Source organism: Taurulus bubalis, assembly GCF_910589615.1.
Source record: "Taurulus bubalis genome assembly, chromosome: 5".
Lineage (NCBI taxonomy): Eukaryota > Metazoa > Chordata > Actinopteri > Perciformes > Cottidae > Taurulus > Taurulus bubalis.
Genome location: NC_136593.1, coordinates 10,184,132 through 10,208,857, shown reverse-complemented (window position 1 = coordinate 10,208,857; position 24,726 = coordinate 10,184,132). Strand labels below are relative to the sequence as shown.

The window sequence follows — 24,726 nt, the reverse complement described above, 5'->3', positions numbered from 1 at the left end:
TGTGTGCGTGTGTGTGTGTGTGTGTGTGTCCATGTGACTGTTTGGGACAGCTGAGCACTTTATGAGAAGCTCTCCCAGCTGAGTGGTAACTATTACTCGTCACAAGTTCAATCAACAGCTCTGTTCCTAATGCGAGTTGTGTTGAGTCCAATAACCAATAAAGTGATCTCCATTAACGGCCTTAAACATACTCTGGAACACACGCTGCATCCAACAGTCTGCTGAAGTCTCCCTCCACTTTTTGTTTGGGTGGGTGATTTGCTGGCATCAAGGGTATGTATAAACTTTCTAAATAATAATAATAAAAGAAAAATGTGTTAATGCATGATCAAATAATTGCCGCCGTTAATTTATCCGTCACTCACTTCTTTCGAGTTCCTCGTTAACATTATTTTGGGTTATGTTGGGTTGGGTATATATATATATATATATATATATATATATATATATATATATATGAGGGCACAAGGAGCATCATTATTCAAGGAGGATGAAAAAGATGTGAATCAGAAGCTATAACGTTTGCAATCCCAAACTCAACGGGGAGATTTTGAACACCAGACGGGCTTCTCCAACATCATCATCAAAACAAAAAAACCTAACTTCACAATTAAAATGAAAGACTTGAAGCACCTATGTCAAGGAGCACTGAAGCGTTTGTGGCCGGTCATGTTGTCCCAACACTTCACTAAGACATCAGTAAACGCACAAACACTGTGTACAGTACACACACACACACACACACATATACACACTCTGGGCTGGGCTGGGTCGGCCTGCTGGCATTACTCATCCCAATCTCCCACCTGTTGGAGCCTGATTTGGAAAGTTCAGCGTCTAAAGGACTGCAGCTGGTAGAAAAAGCTAGAAAGCGTCCCAAGAAGTTTGAAGCTGCATGTGGAGTCCCTTCACTTTGAGAGGAAGTGGATTTCAAGTTTCACGGTCAGGAATGATCCATCCTTCTTTAGTCATTTTTAACTTTACTAATACCTGCTGGACATTTGTTAAGTGTTGGATCACTGAATGTTTTCTTGTTATTCTAACATGTAGAAACCTGAGTTTTGCCACCTTGTACCAGGTTACAAGTGGGTCCTGATTTAACTTTGCTAGGATCAAGGGGCCTCAAGAGGCCAGAATAGACCTCAGCATTCGCTGCATCTTGAGGACAGCTACACTTTGTTCACTGATAACTAAAGCGATGCCAAATGTGGTGAGAACACCTGTAAAATATAAATGAAACAAGATAAATATTTCTCTCGATCTTGCGTTGATCATTAAGTATAAGCCGAGCAGAAAGCAGTTGCTTTATTATTAGAAGCTGACTGGGATTTCAGAGGGCCCTTTTTGGGCTTCCCTACACAGCAACAGAAGTGATGCTGGTATGTTTTCTGACCACAGCGCCATCTGCTGGTCCTGACTCTGCATATCTGGAGGATATAAACTTCGACTGACCAAATGATATAATGGCTCATTACGACTTGTAAATTCAATCTGCAGACTGACCATCTAATAAAGAAAGGGAGGAACACAAGCAGAATAATAATCCAATGAAATGTTTTGTCAAATACCAAATAATTACATAAAGAATACTTTAGAAAACGGAAATGTGACTTTTAAGGCATGCACTAGCCACATATTTGTCTTGTGCATTCCAACATTTGCTTTTCAATGTGACATTTGCCACCTGGTGATGACAGGTTGGATGACACAGACTTGACACAGATTTTCATGACAATCCCCTCTGCCTGATAATGTGGTGAAAGAGGAGGACAACACGGTGAGACATCCGATATCAGGCAACATGTGAGATACACACACACACACACACACACACACACACACACACACACACAAACAAAGGGGCAGTTTACTGTTCATCAATGCCAAGTGACTGATCAAAACGTTTTATATGATATTGCAAATTGTGATCAATATTTGAGCTTATGTGTTATATAAATAACTGGTAAAAAAAACATGTTTGTTCTGTTTTTCTAGTGGTATTAAGTCATGCAGGTAGTTTGGGATTTATTTACTCCGATATCTGTCTCTGAAATTTGTGCTATCTTTGTTCTGCTCTGTTGTGATTTTGAACCTCATTCCTCGCCTACACCCAGGTATACGTATGTTATCTATGACGAAGAGGTAGAGGACAAAGATGAACCACTTCCTCCAGAACCAGTTAAACCAGTCAACGACCGACCTCACAAGTTCAAGGACCACTACTGCAAGAAGCCAAAGTTCTGTGACGTCATGATAGTGTGTACTTCTCTCTATTTCCTGCATGATGGAATAAGTGGACTCCAGTGCATTGCGATCTTGAAAAAAATCAAGTTTTCTGGATGTAATTTTGTTTTATTTGTGTTTTCTCTTCAGTAAACAGTACGTTTGCATTGCGATGTAAGAACTGCAAAAGAGAAGTCTCCGCTTTTACTTCAGTTTGTTTTGGATCCAGCATCTGTAGAATTAAGCAGAAGTAACATCAAATATTTGTTGCCATAATGGAGATACAATATCTGAAGATGACTAATTTGTTTGTGTCGTCTGGGACAAAAGTGGAGACGAGGCTCCTGCTGATGACAAGGTCAGAAAATGTGATGGTGATGACCACAATGTTCAATGAACACTATCATGAAAGCTAATCAATAAATGATTGAGCAATTTATACATTACTTGTCATCTATTAAATGAATTGCAAACAATGAATTAGCTCAAAGTCAAACTTCTCTCATACCAGCTTCTTAAATGTGAATATTCTCTGGTTTCTTTACTCCTCTGTGACAGTGAACTGAATATATGCGAAAAATTATATTTGAAAACTTCACTGATGGAAATTTGTTAATCTTTTGACAACTTATATAAACCAAACTGTCATGACCGGGTGTGGTGGGGCAGGGACTCAGGAATCAAAAGTACTTTACGAATTCATTCAAAGTTCATTCAAAGCGAAGCAACATGCGGGTATACAAAGAAGACCAAAGTAAAAGACAATCTCACAACTGACAAGGGAAAGACACTGACTGAATACACAGGAAAAGGCAGGCAATGAGGCACAGGTGGAAAAAATGAGGGCGGGGCTTTACAATCACACAGAGGAAAGGCACAGGAGGAGGGAGGAGTCTGGAACGAGAACAGGTGAAGGGAATAAACAATCAGGAAACACTGGGAAGACACACACAGAATACACAGGGTGTTACACAAACAACTAATCAATTAATTGAGAAAATAATCGACAATAAAAATAATCATTCGTTGAAAACTAACTATGATGAAGATACCTCCTAAATGTGCTTTGTATGCTTGCTCTCATCAGAGTGAAAAGCTTCAGCCAGGGAAGATCGGCGTGTTCAGTCAGTGTCACTACGATGTGGCTCTGTACCGCTTCAAAGCCAAAGAGAAAGACGATCTGGATGATCAGTAAGGCCCTCGGCTCACTGGCAGCAAACATACTTTTGTTGTGTCATTATTTAGTTTCTTTTTATATTTAATATCCTGTTTGTTCCCAAATGCTGGTGACCGCATCACAGTGATAGATGACTCCACTGAGGGATGCTGGAGGCTTAGTCCTAGATCCGTTTCCTCATATTACTCACAGGGATGTCAAGGGGATGTTTTCAACTCTGTCTGCTCTCCAAAAGTTATGAGTTCATGTGTGCGTTTATCAACTTCCAAGTCAGCTACTTTTGAGCTTTGTGTTTATTATATATGTAGTTGTAAAGTCAGTCGACAATCAAAGGACCCAAAGTGGAAACAACGTAAACAGTTCACAGTGATATTCTTTTCACAAACAGAGTTCCAGATCAAAAAAAATTTACATTCTCTAAAAGTGAACCTACGCTTGCATTTCCCACATTTTGGTTTATAGGAGTAAATAGGCTGTAAAGTAGCCTGAACAATACAGTAGAGCAGGGGTGTCAAACTCATTTTCACCCTGGGCCACATCAGCATTATGGTTGCCCTCAAAGGGCCGGTTGTAACTGTAACACTGTATAAACTACTCCCTAACATATTGTTAAATAACTGTCTTTGCATTCGGTTATTGTTTATTCAAGTGTACCAATATTCTACATGCATTTATATAAATAAAACAATATAAGTATGCAAATCTGTCTGTTATTACAACATAAATCCATTTAACTTAGGGTTAAGAAATGCTCATTACTCTATGAAAGATCAAACGCACGTTATTACATTAACTTTGTTCAAAACTTTTTTTGTCACAGTTGAGAAGGACATAACTCTGGTCCAACAGATAATTGTGAGCTGCTAAGAACATGTGTGACAGGTGTGGTCTGGGGCACACCTGCTCACATACCTTTAGCATGCACTGTATTCCTTCCTCACCCACACGGCCTCATTACACAGAAGATTTACTGGTTTGTCTCCTTTAAGGACAAACATGTATTCACTTTCCCATCTTCTTTAAATGGCATTCCCTCTGCATCAATCTTTCTCTTCTTGGACATTTGGGGATTATTTGTCGATCTTTTTCAACTTAATCACTTGTCTTTAGTTAAAACACACACACACACACACACACACACACACACACACACACACACACACACACACACACACACACACAGAGATGCAGGATTATATAACCAAACCATTAATGCCTCCTATATCCATAAACCTAATCCCAGTTTTATCTCTAAACTGAACACACTAAAATAAATAATCAAGAGGTTGTAATATGTTGTTGTGCATCTCTCTGTGGCTGTGAGGACAGTTGATCCTCATGCACAGTCTCTATACTCTACACACAAATACATAGGAGTGATGTCCGCACCAACATGCAGCCCTAAGCCTTCTGGCCAGTTCTCAAATCAATTCTCAATAGATTGTTTGCTTAATTAAAGCCAAGCTTAATTCACTCACTAACAAACACTGGGGACTGTTGAAGTTTCATACAACTTAATAATTACTAAACACTGATCCAGAGGAGATTTGACAAATTGCTCTATTTTTTTTTTGGCTTGTTCTGCTTTTAGAAATTGATCCCTGCACACTTTCAAATGTTGAATTTGAAAGTATCAAGGGAAACATTTGAGATGTGTCCCAGTCTAAATGTGTCTGTTGTGCGTGCCCTCAGATCGTAGTGAAGAAAGGTGAGGAGGTTAACGGCTACCTGAAGGTCAGTACAGGACGGAAGCTCGGCTTCTTCCCCTCCAACCTGCTGCAGGAGATCTGAACTCTCGGCCCGCCTCCTTCCCACTTTCATCACCTGCTGCTTGCTGACACGTTTGTTCTTCAATCAACACTTTTGTTTTTGCATTTCAACACATTTTCAACATTTTCTTTTGGTGTTTGACTTGAGTTTTATGAGCTCATACTTTTAATGACATTGCATCTTTGTATGCAATGTGTATTTAACATGTAATTGTTATTTAAAAGTAAATGGGTTTATCTTTATCTGTTTATCTTTTCCACTTTAATGTGTCTCTTTTTGCCTGTTTTACCGGTATTCTGCAAACTGGAGAGTAGTTTTTTGACATGTTGACACTCTTCTAAGTATAGCCTGGACTCCCATTGAATAAATATATACTTTATTAATCCCTAAGGGGAAATTTGGTGTCGAGTAGCAGCAATTTACAGACAGAAAATAAGATATCAAAACAGCAGGGATGAAAGATATATACAATAATAATACTAATAAAATAAAAATAAAATAAAATAGCTGGGATGAAAGGAAAGAACACAGTATTAATTTAGGAATTCAATTAAACTTAAACAGTAGAAGTGCAAAAGTGCAAGTATGTATGTGCATATTAAGTGTGTGGGGTGTAAATAAACAAACAATAACAAACAATAGGAGAGTGCAAAAATGCAAATTATGCATGTAATATGTGAAGTGTGGATAAACATAAACATGTACAGTGATTAATCAGTCAGAGGATCTGGCAAGCGATGACTTATTATAAAGCCGTAATGCACTTAACCCAAGGTGTGTGTGTGTGTGTGTGTGTGTGTGTGTGTGTGTGTGTGTGTGTGTGTGTGTGTGTCTGTGTGTGTGTGTGTGTGTGTGCGTGCGTGTGTGTGTGTGAGTGTGAGTGTGAGAGAGAGTGAGAAAGAAGTGTCAAAGAAACTGGCAAGGTGGTGGATCTGTGCTAAATATGTTCGGTCATTCATATTGGAAAGAAGAATGCTTTCATTTCCTCACGTCGGGGAACACAAAGATAGATTCAAATGAGGCAGAGGCATTTCCAGAACTTAAAAAAGATGCAGAGCTATTTTCTATCGCTGCCCTGAGTGCAGCATAATTATCCAAAGAAGACACTGGGGATGTTTTGCTATGTGAAGGAGCTGCTAAGATCAGGTATGCAGGGAATGGCATCTGTAGATCTGAAGATACATACCACTCGTGACTACAGGCCTGAATAACACGACAGACAGACGGATGGACGTTTCTTTTTTCATACATCTGGTTTTTACTTTTTCATCTTGCCTTCTGGTTGTTGTTAATAAATCATTTAATGTGTTTACTTTAGCTCTAATCTTTATTCTAGGTTAGATTACCTTTCTGTTTGTGTCTTTCTTTCCCTCACTCTCTCAATGACCACGTTTGGATGCAGATGATGAGCTGCCTGGTCACGCCTCCTTTCTTCTCTGTTGTCTGTCAGAGGAAAAGGAAAGCAGCGTGGCCCGAGCAGGTAGCGCTGCCAGGCTTCAGCGGTCCTCTGATTGGACGACAGAGCACCCCTTCAGACACGGGTCACTTCCTTCTGGGAAACAGCCTCTGCGCCATGCCGCTGTGGACCGAGGGACCGCGCTGGAAGACATCACAGCTGCCATGTTGTCATCCCCGACCCCCTGACCCTGCCACTCCAGACAGGCAGGATGGAGGAGGGTTGCCAAAATGTTTGTGGATTTGAGTGTGTGGATAATTTTATATATGTGTGTCTGTATATGCGAGTGCCCTGTGAGAGGGCGAGGCCATGGAGAGGGTCAACAGCACGTGCTGTGGCAATGAATCTGTTCAATTGAAGAGAATTTTATGTGGACACCATATCAAGAGTCCAACTGCAGGTAAACTTTTATTAAATCGCTCAAAAAATATTATTAGATAGTACTTTTTAAATGTTTTATTATGCATAACTTCTGCCTAAATAATATAGGACAACATTTTCACTTGACAAATCACATGATCCTCGAGATCAACTTGTGTTTTCTCTATTGCCATGGAAACTGGAGCTTGCAGTTGACGTTATTTGTAGATAAGAGGAAGGTCAAGAAATGATTTGTCAAGATCAGTTTTCATCATACGAAAGATATGTCAATTAAGAAAAACAAGAAAGCTGTCCACAAGCCCTAGGAGTCAGCATCACTATGTTGTATAGAAATACATTTGGGCAGATACATATTTAACATTTTAGTTAAAATAGGTTTTCAGTGATAGATTTCCACAACAATCAATGCTATTTCAGGGTATCGAACAATGCATTCATGTTTTCAATAATGTTCCACTATACATTTCTAAGTGCAATAGGTATAAATTGTGTATTTCTCGTACTTTTAAAACCAGGAAGGTTCAATAAAGAGTAATAAAAAAGGATATTCTAAATCTAAATTGGAGGTAACACATTTCATGCGTAAAACCAACACATTGCAACAAACATATTACATACTGATGAACAACGTGTTGTTCTGAGACCCAGTTAACATGCAATGGTGATTTTACCCAACAGAGGTCCCTGTTGTACTGGATATAGAGCTTTAATTATCACTGACACAACTTCACACACCACAGGGACCCAAGTGTGTGTTTATTGCAAATAAAAGTGGTGTTTGTTCAAGTCAAAGGATCACACTTGCAAAAGTAGAGACAGTTTTAAATAACTATGTTGAGAAATAATAGATTCTATATTTTTATTGTGTTTTTGAGAGTTTCTTTCCACAAAATGAAATGCAAACATTTAATATGTTGTCATCAGTATCAATGGTTTGTATTAAGTGATCGAATTACAGTTAAAAGCGCCGTAATCTTCTCCTTAAAAACTGGATCCATGCTGAGTATAGGATCACACCCATGGGTGCAGTTTGAGGCAAACAGCTTGTTACTTTCCACTCCTGTCAGAAATGCTCCTGAATGTATGACGTGTTATTTGTCACACATGTATTATACATACAGTATTGAAAAGTAATACAACTTTGTGAGATGTCAAACTGCAGTTATGGATGTGCAGAATGTGACGCATCCCCTTTTAAGAGTGCAGGCTCTGCATCATCTCATTGACCCACCACGTTCAGAATCGCATTTAGCATCCAGTCGAAGTGAAAATCCATCTTCCCCTCCGCCAGCCGCTGAGAAATGTAGCAATGTGTGAGGAAAAATAATAACATAAAACTATATTAGAGATCCTCTTTGCCTAGCAGAGAAGGTATTGATTTTAGAAAAATATTTCAGAAAGTCTTTAAGCTGCTTCTCCTGCCAGTCCTCAAAACAACAATTTAGGCCTTTCACGCAGCTGACGGACCGGATTCATTTTTAGGATTTTTCTTTTTTTAAACCCTCTGTTTGTATCTGTTTATGTGACACAAAGGTGTGTGTAAGTGTGCGAGGAATAGCGTCAATGCTTATCAAATCCCATGTTTCCTGACAGAACCTCTGAAGCGTTAAATTAAATCCTTGACATGATTCCTTTAATAACTGTTGCTGAATAACACCCCTTTTATTTCAATTTATAAAATGTACTATAGTTTAGATTTTTTCATCGAGGCGTCAAAATTCAATTATCGAATCTGATTTGTACGATTATTAATCTCCACTACTCATACATTAAAAATGACTTCGCAATCTTGCGTGTCACAATATGCTGTCTTTCTTTAAAAGTGGATTTGTAATGAGGTGTGGTGATGGTTGGAGATCAGTGGATGGCAGAGGTCAGAGTGGCGGACTAGACAGACAGACAGGCAGACAGAGAGACAGAGAGACAGGCAGGTAGGTTGGTAGGTAGGTAGGCAGGTAGGTAGGTAGGTAGGTAGGTAGGTAGGTAGATAGGTAGGTAGGTAGGTAGGTAGGTAGGTAGGTAGGTAGGTAGATAGGTAGGTAGGTAGGTAGGTAGGTAGGTAGATAGGTAGGTAGGTAGGTAGGTAGGTAGGTAGGTAGGTAGATAGGTAGGTAGGGATAGAAACTGTCTGTCTGGCCCCATAAAACAAGTTTATATACAGCGGCGTCCAAAATGCCACCACATGGGAAGATGGGAAGACAGTGTCCAGATATTGTCAGCCTGTTGCCACATGAGGCCTACAGTACATAGATATGTGTGTGTGTGTGTGTGTGTGTGTGTGTGTGTGTGTGTGTGTGTGTGTGTGTTTTCAGTCTGTGCATCCATCTGGGTGTGAGAGACAGAAATCACTGATCTATACGTGTGATTTCATGCTTGCCCAAGAAGAAATTAACAAAGGTGACGTGTCATAGCCACACACACACACACACACACACACACACACACACACACACACACACACACACACACACACACACACACAAGTTTACCGAGTGAGTTTCGAGGCCCAGTGAGAGAGAAAGGGAGGAAAAGAGGGAGGGAGAGAGAAAAGGCTGGAGAGAAGACTGCAGGGTTGGAACCAATTAGGACAGGAGAGGATCCCTCCACCTGCACTGCAAAGCCCTCAGGGGAGAGGCCCAGTGACAAGATGAGGGATCATCATCATTACCATTATTTATTTGCTAAGCACTCGGGCCAACCATAATAGGATTTGCGAATTACAATGAGAGCCTTGTTTTTGGGGCACGGAGGATGCTTGAGAAGGAGGGGAGAGTTAATGCAGAAACGCAAGCATACATTTGGAGACATCAGCCGCAAATACGATATGCTAAAATAAATGCCTTTTAATCAATTATGCACACATATTATAGGCTCCCAACTATCATCAATAATATATGCGTCTCTGGTATGTCGTATTTTGTGTGAAAAAGTCAAACTGTCGCTTTGTCGCAGTCAAATTCTTTCCTGTGCAAACTGATTAGTACACAGCTACTTATGGCTATTACTGTCACTTACGTCTGTTACTGCCACTGTTGTATTCCTATGAACGGTTAACTTTCTTTTCATTTTGTGATTGTAATTTCCCTCTCAGAGGTCCTGCAGTTCCTGTCTTCTTAGAGAATGTGGGGCCCATGCATCGAGACACTGCACTGACTACTTAGTTGTGACACAGATTAAAACCATCTTTGTTTTTGTTCTGATAAGCGCTGCACATATTCAAGAGGAAATACAATTTAATGTTTCTTTTAACTTCAGATATAATGCTAAATGTGAGAAAACATTTATAGAAAGAAAATTTGTCCACCAATTTGCAGGGAAAATCTCTGCTTTAGGCAAAGACTCAGTCAACTTTTGAATTTTGTATTATTATTCTACATAAGTAGAATGTTCTCTCCCACTCCTGATAATTTCACAGGTTGAGTGTTCCCAACAGTGTTGTGGTTTCATGTACGGTCAATAGATAGCTGTATGCTTAGTTACAATCAAAGTGCCCCCCCCTCCCCAAAAAAAAAAGTTTTTCCTTTTTTTGTTGACCCAACTGCTCCACCGACCCGACAGACAGCCATGAACCTCGTTACCCTCCTGTGTATGCCAGGTAAAGGGTTAAGTTATCATTTTACAGTGATGGATTTTTTTTAGGAATGTGCCTCGTGTCAAGGGAAATGTTGACATTCATTTTCCTTTTCACTGAATATCCGTGGCTTCAGGGCAACATGTGAAAACGTGTTTGCCAGTGAGGGCTAAGGAACCTATGATGACCAAATGTTGTGAATAAAAAATTGTGCTTAGTAAAAGTAGCTACTCAGATAGTATTATCAGCAAAATATTAGAGCTGGAACTAATCATTTTCTAAATTGACGTTGGGCAACAGTAACAATATCATTACACTACAGTGTCCCAAAGCCCAAATTGAAATAAAAAAGGAATGCAATCAATAGAGACAAGAAAGGAAACCCCCTCACAGGTGTAGGCTGAAGCCACCGCTTGTAATGCCTAACACTTTTTTTAATTCGCCTCCTACTTGACAAGAACTAACGTCAAGCAGAAAAACAACAACAACACAAAAAGGAAACTGCTTGTTTTGTCCAATAAACAGTTCAGCACCTAAATATATTAAGTTTGATATCACAACTAACAGACAACAAGAAATAATAAGAAAAGCAATGATTTTCTTTTGTGAAGATGGAATCAGTAAAGTTTGGGCATCTTTGATTAGGAAATAGCTTCGAAGATTCATGTGAGTAGTAATTTGGCTAATTGATTCATTATTTTCGCTATAGCAAATATAAAAGTATCAAAAGTACTCCTTATGCACCCTCTCAGAGTGTTATAGTATTGTATAATTTATATTGGATTATTATGTTTGACATATGTTATTGGTTTAGGTGGAGCTACTTCACTATTAACCAACTGCATACTGCAGTGCTCCTTCAAAAAGTGCCCGTTCAGCTAATGAAACTTCCTGTCATCTGATGCCAGTGACACAGCCTGCAGCAGAGAACCTATAAAACATATAATATAAAGTCAGAGCCATTTGGAATATCTGTCGGTTTCTCCTCTTTATCTGTTCTTGAATGCTGTTATTTCTCTTCTTTTTAAGCTCATTGTATGTTTTGGATGAACATTGTAATGTAATGTCAGGGTACCACTTTAGTACAGAATATAGAAGCGTAAAATGGAAAGTGAAATACCGTAACATGATACTTCAGTACAGTTCTTGAGTCAATGCACTTACAGAACTGTAACTATAGGATCACTGTTTTCAGAATGTAGATTATTTTAATAGAACATGTGTCTCACACATGAACGGCCGGGTTACTGCTGCTGAGCTGCAAGAGAAAACCTTTCTGCAACAAAGTGCACTAATGACTCAAAGGATATTTTCCTGAGATGGTTCAGCACCAACTTGTCGTCTTTATTTTTTTCTACCACTGGAATTATTGTGAGCTTGTTGTTTGACAGATTCATTTGTACACCACACACATCTTTGGCGATTCATGGTGTTGAATCATGGATGTGATATTATATAAAAGAATCTGCGATTTATTTTTTTCATTGTAAGAGAAATGAGAGAAAAAGGTCAGAGGTCATTGCCGTATGCAATTTTATCTGAATGCAAATGAGCAGAAGCACAATAGGTGATAAAATGACACCTTTAAGTCAGTGGAAATTAAGTTATGTTGACAATGGGAGACAGATCAGCTGTGTGTGTGTGTGTGTGTGTGTGTGTGTCAGCAATTGTAACTTGCAGGAATGTGTGTGCCCTTGTTTTTGCACACAATGGTTGGTTTGCATTGGGGAAAGCTGTGTGTGTGTGTGTGTGTGTGTGTGTGTGTGTGTGTGTGTGTGTGTGTGTGTGTGTGTGTGTGTGTGTGTGGATACCGTGTCTGCCTGTGATTCAGGTGTTGTGGAAGAGTGACTATAGTTAGTCCATAACTCATGATGCTCTCCATTCAGAAGACACCTTAGGGCCTGCATTACACCCAGTGAGACTCAATCACAGCCTACGCTAAATCGATAATCCTGGAGATAGTTGGTGGGAGAGAGAGAGGAAGATGGAGAGAAAGTGGCTAGGGGAAAGAGAGAAGGGTTGGAGGAGGAGGAGAAAAGGAGACAGAAAGTCCCGAGGAGGAGGGGGAGAGAGACGGGAGAGGGGAAGAGCAGGGCTCTAAGAACAGGATTGGAAGATGAAAGATGAGGGCTGGTTTTCCCACAAACTCCCAAAGGCCCCTTTGCTGACTCTGTTTTTATCTGAGGATGAGAAGACATTGTCGAGGTAAGAGGGGAGAAAAAGAAAGAAGAGGAAGAGGAGAATGAATGAAACAGAGGAATCATGACACGGTGAGCAAGTAGACATACACTGAAACAATAAGCATCACTGCAAAAAAGAGAACACTTGCTTTGGAGAACCTTATATCATCAAGTTTTGAGTCATATTATAACTGGTCCTGCTGCTTCAGTTTTTTCAGAGGACGGCTTGTGTTCATTCTCTCGATACCGTCTGACATTCCGATGAGATTTATTCTCATGTCCATTCATACCTTTTGAAAATTCAAATTCTTTTGAAAGGGGTCACAAACACATACTTTAATTTATTTCTCTTCTCTGTGTACTGGATTTTAAACCATGCACACTTTACAAGATCTACTGAATCAGTGTACATGACTGTGCTTTCCTCACAAGAGATATATAAATAGATGGAAATATGTAGAATAGAAAATTGTTTTAATAATAGCGGCTAAATTGGATAAAAAATATATATGACTTAGCTAACATAGCAGCGTAGTCATTAAATGGTGTTCAGCAAGACACCCAAACTTCTCTTCACAAGTATACGTGGTGGAAAGAAAAATCTAAGCCGCTTTGGATAAACGTATTTGCGAAATGATTGCAATGTGTGAGACACTAAGAACTAAGTCTTTAAAGCTATGTTTATGCTCACAATTTGCACATTTCTCCCTTAACATTTTGAAATTTGGGTCCGCAAACAGACCATTTGTTGTCATTGTTGTAAAAAGCGTTTGAGCAGTCTGCATGCTTTTGGTATTTTTGTAATAACACAGGAGTTAAGAAGAGATATTGTCCGGTCGGGGAAGCACAGAGGATGAAACCTGGTGAGATCCGATCCTGGTGGGAGCTGGCAGCACGCTCTCTGTACCTAGAAGACAATCTGTGGGCACAACAGGGCAACATCCACAGGTTGGCTCATCCGTCTCTTCCTTTTGCCGGCCGTGTTCACCCTTCTCTCCATCACCTCCACGCTCCATCTCTTCTCCTTCACTCCTGCATTTACTTTCACACACACACCCTCCGACTCTCATTCATGCACCTCCCGGTCTCTTCAGCTTCCCCTCCCTCCTCCCCTCACTCTCTCTGAGGCGTTGCAGCGTATATACCTCCCCCCCCCGCCCCCCCCCCCATTGTTTTCTCTCTCTTCTCTTTCCACGACTTGCTGTTGTTTTTGAGTGATGTGCGGCTGATGGCGAATGCTGGGCGATGACAGATGGATGTGACAAGCAGATGGTTTTGCTTGTCGTCTTTAATCACACAAATTCAGTCGGCCATGAAGCCGGAGCTCTGTCTTGTCAGAGAAACACAAAGTGGAGACAAATTTATCCAGCACTCCATAGATTTTGATAGAGAAAATGTGAAGGCATTCGTGAAGAGAAGGGTCTAAGCGTAAATGGGCGTCTTCGTGCTGAGGTCAGCCCTGATATTGTTCTGAAGAGTGGCGATTGCTTTGTGGTTGCGTGGCAAAAAGTTGAACTTTTAATTTGACAGCTATGACGATGTAAAGTTGAAGATGGATAAACATGTGCCTGACATTATATGCTGAGTGCATTTTTAACATAAATCAGTATAGTGCTAATATTTTGGCAAGGACACACACAAGCTGAAATCAAGGCCCTTTATTACGTTAGAAATCCTTGTATATCCAGTCATGCCATGAAGCATTATATCTAAATAGTTTGCAACATTTCCCGCAACAGTGTAAAACAACCGCAAATTTAAAAATAATTGTAACCTTTGTATAAATGGTCCCACAAAATGTCTGCCTAATCACTTTTACAGTAATCGTCATGTATTGCCCAATCCTACTATTATCTAAAAAGGGCTGGGTTTCGATACTGATACCACAATTATACTTTTCTCATATCGTTCATTCAGGAATATAGACACATTCATAAAACCTTAATTTGCATTTACAAAATTGACATGCGCAATGGAGATTCTAATGATGAGTCTGAGTTACCAGTTGTTGTTTTTTTGAACATTTGTAAAATGTAGTCTATTAGTTCTGCAAAACGTTCTGCTACTGATGACATTGATTCACCTCTAGGATCATTTTCTTGTAGGTGGTGGTGATATTTGGGTGGATTGCATTTAGAAACATTGTATGGAAATGGGAATAGCGTGAACTTTTGGAACACATTTTAAAGTATTGTGTACTCCAATACATCACCACCCCAATTAGAAACATCAAAAAATAACCATGCAGTCGCACCAGCACCAATCTGACGCAGCGTGAACCAAAAAAATGAATATTTTTACAAGCTTAAAAAATATGGCTGCTTGATTGGGTTACACTACAGGTGTTCCTGATACAGAGGTTGCTGAGTGTACAGTCTATGTAATAAAGCAGATAATGTCTTCTGTACTGCATCTCACACCATCTTCTCAATCACTTGGGTACATTCATCATTTAACTTCACCTATCTCTGTGTTTGAAGTATGGAGGCTTTAAATGTTAATCTACTACCACCAAGAGAAGATAAAGGCAAACTGTGAGAAACAAAACAGTTTTCTGGTAATTGCAACTTCACAGGGAAAGACATCTGGAAACACACACACACACACAGACACACACACACACACACACACACACACACACACACACACACACACACACACAACAGACTGTACAGACACCAAGGCTTTGCAGGGTTTTCAAATGAGAGGTGTAATTAACAACTCAGCAGAATAAACTGGCAATTGTCTGATACGGTGTAATGTTGTGTACACACACACACACACACACACACACACACACACACACACACACAGAAACACATCCCGTACTATCTTCACTCAGACAAGAAGATGTTGCTAGTGATTTCTCCGCGGGTGTAGAAGTCAACATTAGTCTATTATTTCCCCCATGCCCCTCCGCTTCTTCTTCTGCTCCCTCCATCCCACCATCAAACCAGTTCTTCGTCTCAGTGTAACGACTACCACGGCTCTCAATCTCAAGGTTAGGCGGGCAAGGTCAAATTGACTTTAGATTAATTAACTGTCAATTAAGGGAGTAATTGTTTCATAATGTGGTGTGCCCCCGAGACACGGTGTGTGTGAGTGGGGCCAGCACTGTCAGAGCTGGTTTAAGCCGATAAGGTGGTGAGTGAAGCCTCTCAGAGGGAGGGGAAAGGATACAGGTGTGTGTGTGTGTGTGTGTGTGTGTGTGTGTGTGTGTGTGTGTGTGTGTGTGTGTGTGTGTGTGTGTGTGTGTGTGTGTGTGTGTGTGTGTGTGTGTGTGTGAGCGAGAGTGAGTGAGTGAGTGAGTGAGTGAGAAAAGAGACCGGTAAGAGGTGTGAGAGAGAAAAAGACAGCACCTATAATGTGAGTAACCAGTGATTCATCCTCCATTATCCCATAACTGCGGCCCTGCTCTGCTCCGCTGCCATCACGGTGCATCGGGTCGCCCTGACACACATGCAAACAAACACTAAAACACACTCGCGGAAACACACACCTGTGATAATGACACGTACACAAACAGTCTTACTTAACAGGTTTGTATTCTTCACTCAAATTAACATTCATCAGCGTACAGAGGCGGATTAATCTCTACACTACCACAGTTTACCAAGGGAAGAGGAGAGCTCAGTGGAGGAGGAGTGATGACTTGAGAAATGGAGGAGAAAAAAATTAACTAAAGAGAAAGAAGACATGAATGAAAGAGAAGCCGTGCAGCGAACGGTGATGAAACGGTTATTGGGTCTTGCTTGCTAATGGTTGGCCTTGAGGGGTGTCAGAGACATGTGGGGCTCAGCTCTTCCTCCAGCATTGGTTTATCCTCTCTTCCTATTATTACCAGTGAGGTTCACCTTTGTTCAACAATCGCAGTTGTGCCATTGAGAGAACAGAGGACGAATAAATTATAATTCAATTATGCGTTGATTGTCTAAAATAGCCAACTATGCAAATATTCAGTTATTATTCCCCCTTAAACTCAGGGTAAATTCATACACTGCTCTGTAAAGGTAAACTTATTTTCAGTATCATTTTCCATTCACCCTTTTTTCTGGAGACCTTCATTAGAATTTTCTTGAAAACTGAAAGCTGCTTTTTCAACTGTTTACTCAACGTTATGAAACAGAAGTGGGAAAACAGAGAACAAGAAAGAAATGGCAATGTAATGTAATGAGTGGACATCATCATACAGGGGACATTAACACCAAAGGATGGAATCTGCAGCGATATGCCGATAGCATTAACGGTACACGTTCAGTAGCACCGTGTCTGATGGGGAGGTCAGAGTTCAAAGTTATTATTCCCCACCAAAATATTGCACACCGAATCTGAATTTATCTGAAATAAAAAAGCAAAACAAATTGCAACCCTCCAGCATTGGTAATTATCTTATCTCTAATTCTCTGAAGCTACCTGAAACTCTGTCAGATTTCCCAAGATTAGACTGGAGGTGTCACAGGATCTATACTGTATTAACACCACGGAAATTACAAGAAGTAGACATTCCAAAGAATCAGAACAATACAGTGAGTTAGTTGATTCTAACAGCAGCTTGCAGGATATACTATACTCAGGGGGTCTCTCACAATTAAAGTTATTTTATTGAAACAAAGTGCACCTCTTTTGTGCAGCTTGAAATGATGTATAAATGTGTGTGGAGCCCCTAAAATATTATTTGTTTTTAATCTATTGAGTGAAAGTTTATTATTACGTTTTAGATGTGCTGGTAGTTCAACTTGGAGAGAACCAGGCTTCCTGTTTCCCCTTGTTTCCAGTCACATCAGAGGGGTATCAGGCTTGTCATCTAATTATGGGTAATGCAGAGAATAAGTGTTTCTCAAACATTTTTAACTATTCCTTTAATTAATCTGCAAAGATTCTTCGTCGAGACAGTTTTACACATACATTGTACATACAGGAGAATAATCCTAGAAAACAAATCCATTTCAATTACAGGCCATATCTGTGAACTGGTAATGGGTTTCAAAGACGAGACTCTCGTGGTAATCAACGCCTTCTAACAGTGGCTGTACATTGTTTTCGATCAGTGTTTTTAATTGTTTTCCCCTGTTGCTGTATTTTGCATTTCCCAGAACTATCGAGTCACGGAAGTGATTGCAGCTTGCACCGTCTATTGATCAAAAAGCTTCTCTGTTTTCTGTTTGTCTGTTTGGAAATCTAACGCGCAGCTGAGGTGCAGTCTTGATGGAACTGCTGGAAATTGATGGAAGCAAGGTTGTGTATTAGGATGGATGAATGGATGGATGGATAGATGATAGACAAATGGATGAATGATGGGGAGATAAATGGATGACCCGATGAATTGTTGGATGGGTGCACAGATGGGTGTGTTGATGGACTGATTATCTGAAAGATGGAGGAGAGGCAGAAGAATAGTGGAATGGACAGAGCGGATTGTCATCAGATGAGCTGATGAATAAATGGACAGACAGATAGGTAGCTGGCCAATGAGAGATTAATATGTGCTTTCCTCAGTGGGCCACCTGCATCCTCAGCATTTAGACGAGGGTGGAGAGCAGATACTCATGTGTAATAGGGGTAATGGAGCTCAAAATAAACCCACAAACAACTCTATTTCTATCTCCAGCACACCCCCACTACCTCTCACACTCTCAGCATGAACATTTCCCATGTACCTGGCACCCATGTTGACATTGTTTTGAGGGATTACACATACACTCTAAAGTGGAAACAAGCTCAAACACTAGAAAGAAAAAGAATTGAGCATGCTCTGTAAAAATAACAGACCATACAGGAACATGCCCATTCCTTTCCAGTTCATCGTACTGTTATAATGTAGGTTTTGGGGAAAGTATATCGCTAATGAAATATTGTCATACTTTTTACTGTATTTTATGGAATAATAGGCATAACATTTTTTTTCATCCATTCAATCAATCAATTTGTGGATTATTCTTTTACTCTATGAAAAAATAAAGGAAATAAATGTGATAAATGGCTCCAACCTGACATCATAAATGTCTCACACCCTCTAGCTGACAAATATTGATATTTTCGACCTATAACCAATGCCTCCATCTTGTCGTTGTTTTATGATGTTTTTGAATTCTCCTCTCAGTCGTCGATATAAGTTTCATGGACAACAGATGATGCTGTCACGCAGGCTGGTTGCCTGTTGCTGTTGCTGTTTTCAAGCACACATGAGTTGTGTTTTCCCATTTTTGTGTGGATGTGTTTGCTGCAGATATCTCTCTGCAGATGTCTCTGCTCAAATGGTGTCTACATGTATAATGTGCTTTACAGTTCTCTATATTTTAATGTGGGTTTGCACTACCACATTGTCCTGCAAGCATATGCATGTACCTGTGTGACATCAACACAAAATGCTGTTTATGCATGGTTATCAGGTTTCTGTTATATTCAATTAGAAGGCTTTATGCTCTCTCAACAGTGGCAGTAACCGTCATAACACATTGCTGTCATTCGTTCATCTCATCCTCCTCTCCTCTCTTTTGCATGTCCTCATTTTGCTGTCCTCTCTTAGCAGATGGGCCAGACACACATTGGTGCCTCTGTGTGTAAAGTAACTGGTAGTGAGTCGGTGTGCTTTGACTGGTATGTGTGTGTGTGTGTATGTGCGTTAGCTACATGCATGTTTTTGTCCATTTCTCTCTTTCTGTGTCATGTGATAGTGTTTATGTTGGTGTATGTGCGTGTACGGTGTGTGTTGACAGGTGGCAGTGGTGATGGTAATGCCACCAGCCACACACTCAGAATACATTTCCATGTCTCCCACCTCCCATCTCATTTAATAGTCATCCTGGTCGCTTCTGCGTTCAAACCCACTTATGCTAATGCTTTTTGGGGTATCAGGCTGCTTGTTCTTTCACCATTTTATATTAGCTCTATTGATCATCACTTCGCTGCAAATAATTGTGCAGTTAACTGTTATCTATTGGCAGGGAAAGCAGGACTTACAGATAGGCAGAAAAAAGTGAAGAGTCCACAGAATGGGAAAGGGGAATAAAGAGAGAGAATCGATAGAGCGTAAGCAGTTTTTGCCCTCTTGAAAAAAGTTCAGGAAAACTACCATGATGCCTTTCTGCAAAACAGAGGGTCATTTAAACTTGGGAAAAGTTGGAACAGCTGAGAATCAGTAAACATTAGTGTTCCGTTTGCAAAATGTTCCATATATGTTTTGCAAAAGCTGTTAGCAATGGTATTGAACGGTAGTTTGGGTTTTAATTTTGAAGTGGCTTTGCTGTGAAAGGATTTATTCAGTTTCCCTTTCTGCCAGTGTTTCTAGACGTTTTACGAATCCTCCAATTATGAGACTGGGAACATTTCTATTGCAACCCTCCACATAGAACCGGCGGCTCACAGCTAAAGGAATGAGAGAGCGGACACTGTTTAGCAGCAGTAGTGGTTATATATTCCATGGTTGATGTCAGAAATAAATAGCTCAGTTGATAACGGTTTCCAGAGAAATAAGCCAGTCCTCCTCTCTTGCATGTCCATTGCAATTGAAGCGAATACCGTATATAAACACAAAAGATCCCGTGATTAAACTCCCGCAAGTAAAGTGAGGTGAACATTCTCTTCATGTTTGGTGTGAATGCAGCAGAAGAGATGGACTGTCAAATCAAACCTGTGGGAAGAAGTTTTGTGGCGACCTGTAGTTTAGAAATACATTAGGATTCAGGGAGCAAATATTCACTTTAGAACCTACTTTGTTCAACACAAGGAAAATATTAAATCATAATGCAGTTTTCATATTGAAACATCATGGACTATAAATAATAATGACTTTAATCTCAAACCTCTAAAAAAAAGACACAGTGCCTCAAAATGAAAGAAAATAAATCTGTAATTCTACATTAATCAACTGATAATTGCGTATATATGTATACGCGTTGTACCTTCTTATCTACACAATCTGCAAGACTGATCATTTTTTCTAACATTAATGTAATTTCTACAATATATTTTGTTCCAGCATACTTTACATGTTTGTAAAGGAGTGATAACCAAAGTCTTGCATCAGGTGGAATGCTTTAAAATTATTCCTTTCTGGAATTAATTTACCGTCAAAATACATTTATCAACCTAAAAGCTGCTAACAAGGTGCTTGAATTCCTTAAACATCGGGTACTCTGTGGACCAAGTGTTCTTTCTTATATTGCACCTCTTTTTCTCCCCTTACCTGATTGATATTTTGCTTTCTTTCCATAAATGTGACTGTAGTGAAGTGAAAGAAAAAGTGTCTGTCAATCATTACCCAGCGGTGCAATGCAATTCATATCACTCAGATCTGTACAGCCTGCCTGCTCATGTAGAAACTATTGTATCTGTGCTGTATTTATATAGCATTACAACCTAATTTTCCTGCGTGTTAATCCAAACTGTTGCAATTGAAATCACTTTTTTCCCTAGTTGTCTTAATTATCCATGTGGCTGTAGATTGAAATGGTATCATGAAACGTGCGACATGGAGCTGTGATGTGTTTGTACCACTTAGATGTAGATGGAGCTGGTGGGTCCACTTCCTCTCTCCAGACTGTCCCTGCAGACTACTGTTGCATCTGTTTGTCTCTTCACTACCGAAAGATTTGTTTCATTGGGCGTTGGGTCCATTGGGACTAGAGCAGCACGGCAACCAAATGAGTCATCTTCTCCCAGGCAAATTTTATATAAGAAGCCATTTTTTTCAGTTGTGGCAATTCTACACCTCCTGCTCACATAATTATCTCTGTATCTCACACAGCAGTTATTATCAGACGTTTGACTTATTAACAGAAGTCAAACGTCTTGCCTGGTGCTACCACAAAATAAACATGAAAAGATAAAGACAAAATACGTATAATACATTTATAGTAAGCATGCAAATGTTTTTGAATAGCTTTACATTAAGGAAAAATAGCATTTTTCTTTTGTAAAATAAAATGTATTTTTTTCGGTTTTATTATTATCAGCACTTATTCACATCAGGTTAAAAAAAGAGTACTAGTGGTATGGTTGGTGCATTTTTTGCTTTGATTCATGATTTTTGTTTGACCAGAAAACAACAAGAAATAGCAGCACATAACGGACATTTTAACACATTATTACATAGTGTGTATACCTCAGAACACTGACAAGTTTATTTTGTATGTAGAATGTCCGGCTCGGTCCACATATATGGTCACAATTTTTTATTAATTTGGAACTTTTAGAATAAGTGTACAAAAACACAAACAAGAGACAACTACACACCCCACACTGAGCCACCCACAGACAATTAAAACATACGAACAAAGCAAGAACTAAAAATGATAGAGTCCCGGACAATTGCCTGTGTGATGCCCAGAAATGCTGTGTCTCCAAAAAAAAATCGATGCTGTGTTTATGTAAAATAAAAAAATAAAATCAACATAGTTTATTATATTGGATTCTTTTTTACCATTAAATATCAACTGGATTTTTGCCCTTAAGTATGTCAGGATATTCAGTTTATTTATTCTGCATCTTGTCAGGTATAGTATTTGCATATTGTTGTATATATTCAGGAGCTCCGTGTATGTAAAAGATATGTTACACACATGCATCAGCGTCCACAAGAGCATGCATGTAGGTGCTCAGGTGCTCACACGCTCGCACACACCTGCAGTTCTTTTGGGTTATTGCCCCAAAGGCAGAGCAGTTAGTGAGGGTCGTATGTTAGGAGAGACAGGCTGACCTTCACAGCCACAGGACTGCTAGGATACAGTGGGAGGCAGACTGGGACAAAACGAGTTTGGATGCCAGATGCCGAAATACTCGTGAGAGAAAATTGGAACCACAGTAATCGTCCACACCAGCATCCAATACTTTTTAAGTTAAGTATATTATATTGACAAAAGTTTTCAGTTTGTGGTTGGAAAAGAAATGCTGTCGGCTCGTTGAGAAAAACCGTTAGCTGGCTGCTTATCCGCTTTTTTTTTTAGTAGAAGTAGTTTAGTGATATCTCCCCCTCCCCCAATGCAGGTGCCTGATAACCAAGACTACAATCAGAGCCCCAATATATTATTGCCATGCCCTCTTTCAAGACCTTTTACTTTTCAGTCAACCCTGAGAAGAATTATCATACTGAACACTGATTTAATGAATAAGTGAATGAATGCGCTCAGATTAAATCAGATAATATGATTATAGAACTGATTGACAGAGAGGTCTCATTCAAAGTAATTACACAAATCCCCTATATGCAGTCATACCGAATCCCTTCCCAGATAAGCATGCAAATACGGCACATTTCTCTGTTCGATATTGTGTGACGATGACCAGTCCAACTGCACTTCAAGCTGGCCTGCTGCTGTTTTTTTTTTCTTTCTCCATTGTCAACATGACACTCCAAGGTCTCAGGTCAGATTATTAAGGTGTCTGACCCCAACAAACTGCAGCCAGATTGCTTCACAACTGCTCATAACTCTCTGAAGACCACATCAACAGCACCTGAGTGCAAAGTGGCAAGTCTCCCGTGATCATGGTATGATAATGTTCACATAGATCAGCAGAAAAGATCCTTAAAACATGAGAATGGATATATTTTTGAAATATACTGTACAACAAAACTGTTTAAGGAGGGGATTATGGGTCAGCCTGTAACACACATTATTTAAAAGAGAAATACTACACTTGCAGTCACATCTTCCAATCTTCACACACCAATCATGTGTGGGACTGCCGTGTCAGTATTTATACAGTTGTGACCATCCCCTCTGTGACCTTTACTGGCTGCCTGTACAACACTGGACAAATCACATTTGATCTCTCTCTCTCTCTCTCTCTCTCTCTCTCTCTCTCTCCTTCCCTCGCTGTGGGTTGAGATCTGGTGACTGCAAGGACCACAGGTTATGATCCACATCCTTTTTATACTCATTAAGCCATTCAGTGACTACTCATGTCAAAGCAACTCTTTAAGTGTCTGTGAGCATTTAATCCGTTTTTTCTGAAATCTGTGACCGCAAATGTTGCACACATATAACAGAAATATATCATATTTAGCACAAAAGAAATGTCCATCAGTTTTGACAAAATGTTTTGAATATTAATGTGGACATTATGCTCATTTGAAGGTTCATACTTTCTACTAGAACATGGGTATTCAATTAATGTTCAACGAGGTCCAGTTAGAGAGAATTTCCTCATGTAAAGGTCTGGAACATCACACTAATGTCTAACTTGCGCTCTGATTTTGATTCATTACTTGTGCCATAATGACTGAAGTAGTCTAGCAGTTGTATTAACATCTGTATGTAGTCAACTGACAACTGACTGTCTAATCAAATACAGAGAGTTCGCAACAATATTTATCGTCAGTTTTCAAATTTATCTGGATGAATTATACATAATAAATATATGTTCTCTCATTTCAATTACGAGAAGGGCTGGATTTAAAAATACAACAGACACTTCAGAAAGCTTTAAAAAAAGGTTTATCTTAAAATAAAGTACTTAATTTTAGAAAAACTAATATAACTGAATTCTATCCTGCAGCTTTAAATTCAGTTCATTCTGGTGTTAACTGATGTCACCCATCTGATGTGGTTATGGAAACCATTTGTTTCAGCTCTAGTCTCCTCTGCTAACATCATTGTTGGGCAGTGAATAAATGTGTGAGGATTTTGATCATATTGGGATCTTAGGTTGTTTATTATATTGTCTAAATTTCCAATGTGAGTGGATTTGTTTGCTCAAAAGATTTATGCTTTTTCTCATAGTGTTGAGTCAAATTAACATTTGTAATAATCGCCACGCTCTCTGAACATGTGAGATATACTGGTTTTGAACTGGCCGTGGGAAGAATGAACTTATAAGAGTCAGTCCATTCTTGGTTCAAGGCTCTGGTCTCGCTGTCCACCTTTCTCTTGTTGGAGAACTCCATGTGAAATAACTTCTCTGACTCACGTACTAATCTGACTGTTTGGCCTCTCGTCCAGTTTATCCCCTCTATCTCACTCAGGCCCCG

At 39.6% G+C, this 24,726-nt stretch overlaps 1 pseudogene across 1 annotated transcript; it reads left to right on the top strand.

Annotated features, from left to right (window-relative positions):
- The first annotated feature begins 1,463 nt into the window (after positions 1–1,463).
- Positions 1,464–5,191, top strand: LOC306736638 (SH3 and cysteine-rich domain-containing protein 3-like; annotated as a pseudogene). The gene is made up of 7 exons: positions 1,464–1,480; positions 1,698–1,777; positions 2,115–2,260; positions 2,374–2,435; positions 3,311–3,414; positions 3,636–3,669; positions 5,093–5,191. The product of its transcript is annotated as an SH3 and cysteine-rich domain-containing protein 3-like (transcript).
- Positions 5,192–24,726: the final 19,535 nt, after the last annotated feature.